At 44.4% G+C, this 1,969-nt stretch overlaps 1 protein-coding gene across 1 annotated transcript in view; it reads right to left on the bottom strand.

Moving 5' to 3' along the window:
* Positions 1-1,784: 1,784 nt before the first annotated feature.
* Positions 1,785-1,969, bottom strand: part of LIAT1 (ligand of ATE1) — a 4,054-nt gene continuing 3,869 nt past the window's right edge. The window contains exon 2 of the mRNA XM_069089176.1: positions 1,785-1,969. This exon is cut by the window's right edge and continues 543 nt beyond it. The gene's annotated coding sequence lies outside the window, so the exon portion shown is untranslated.

Genomic DNA, 1,969 nt, shown 5'->3' with positions numbered 1-1,969 from the left:
TCCTTCCTTCCTTCCTTCCTTCCTTCCTTCCTTCCTTCCTTGCTTTTAGGAGGGCAGTTGGGGTTAAGTGACTTGCCCAAGGTCACACGGCTAGTTTTTGTGTTAAGTGTCTGAAGCTGGATTTGAACTCAGGTCCTCCTAACTCCAGGGCCGGTGCTCTATTCACTGCGCAACCTAGCCACTGGGTTTCCTTGCAACAGTGAAAACATAGGTCTGAGTTTGGGGAAAGGGAAGGCAAGATATGGGTACTTGATCCCTTGCTGTTCTGTACCATTGCTTACTTTTTTCATCTAGATCATGTCTTATATCCCAGTTAGACTGTAAATCCCTTGAGGGCAGGGCCTTTGTATCCTCAGGAGCGCCTAGCACAGAGTTATAAAGACAGCACATACTGGAAAAATAGTGGCGGAATGGATGGATGCTAAAGTATGACCAGTGGTATCCAAATGGAGTCATTTTTCTCCATTTATATACTTCTTCTGCTCTGCCTGAAACTGAGTCACTGTCATCAAGGTTCTAGAAAAAGGCTTGTTTGTAAGTGAAGCAGTGTTACCATGGAGGTCATGAGTTCGAATGCTGCTTTAGTCACCGTGTAATTTTGGGCAGGTCACAGCCTCTGTTTGCCTCAGTTCCCTCGTTTGTAAAATGAGGATAATAGCACCTACCTCACAGGGTTGTTATGAGCATCAGATGAGATAATGTATGCTAAGGGCTTTGAAAATATTTCTGTTGTTCAGTCATGTCTAACTCTTCGTGCCCCCATTTGGGGTTTTCTTGGCAAAGACACTGGAGCAGTTTGCCATTTCCTTCTCCAGCTCGTCTGACAGATGAGGAAACTGAAGCATAGTTAAATGACTTACCCAAGGTCACACTGTTATTAAGTGTCTGAGACTGGAATTGAACTCAGATCTTCCTGACTCCAGACCTGGCACTATCTACAGTATCACTTAGCTTACCCTTGAAAATACTAGATTACATACATTTTACCTGCTGCTGCTCTCTTTTTGAGATTTCTACTGTATTTTAAAATACTCTGTAAGTATTTTTTCAAGAACATTTAATTTCCAAGAATTCTCTTGAATGGGATTTTAGTGGACCTCATGTTGAAGCAGTTAGTAGCAATGTGGACAGAACACTGGGCCTGGGGTCTGCTTGCCTCCACTTCCTCAACTGTAAAATGGCCATAATATCAGCACCTACCTCCCAGGGTTGTGAGGATTAGATAACATTTGTAACTATCAGATAAAAATTTAAAAGCACTTAGCACAGTGCCTGGCACTGTATGAATGTTTAGTCCCTTCTCTCCTCCAATTCCATATGAGATCAGAGGATTTGGCATGAGGTGGAAACTGAGACCCAGAGGTGCACACCCACAGGCGGCAAGGGAGGAGAGCCAGGATCCCAGTCTTGGCGCCCTGACTTCACAGCTGGCTGGTCATGTGCTGTGTATCGTACTGTCTCTCATCATGACAAGTGGTTTAGCCAGGGAAGGGGAGCCTACAGCCTTGAAGTTCCCCACCCCTGGTTTAGTCCATTTCCAGTGTGTCTGTAGCATTGCAGGCCTCAGAGAAGCAGGTTATGGGACAGGTCTTACAGCAGCGTAAATGATGGAAGAATGATTAGATCATCTGCTCCCTGTCTGGTCTCTGTGAGGGTGAACAAGAGAGAGCCACCTGGGTTGGGCTGGGCTGAAGGAAATCAGTTTGATTTAAGGAAATTCAGTGGGTCACTACAAGAGTTTCCATTTTTGTTTTTGTTTTTGTTCTTTATAGAGAGGTGATTTTATTTAGGCACATAAGACATTTTGTTGAAGGGAGGCTTGATCTCAATAACAAAACAAAATATCTGTCCTCTTCAGGGTTGGCCTGGTTTCCATTATTTACACACACACACACACACACACTCACACACACACACACACTCACACACACACACACACACACACACACACACACACACACACACACAC

Source organism: Petaurus breviceps, unplaced genomic scaffold (assembly GCF_028583685.1).
Source record: "Petaurus breviceps papuanus isolate PSGF00001 unplaced genomic scaffold, PetGlider_PUasm1.0 186, whole genome shotgun sequence".
In the NCBI taxonomy this organism is placed as follows: domain Eukaryota; kingdom Metazoa; phylum Chordata; class Mammalia; order Diprotodontia; family Petauridae; genus Petaurus; species Petaurus breviceps.
The sequence above is the reverse complement of the archived record's forward strand: the minus strand, read 5'-3'. Positions and strand labels throughout refer to the sequence as shown.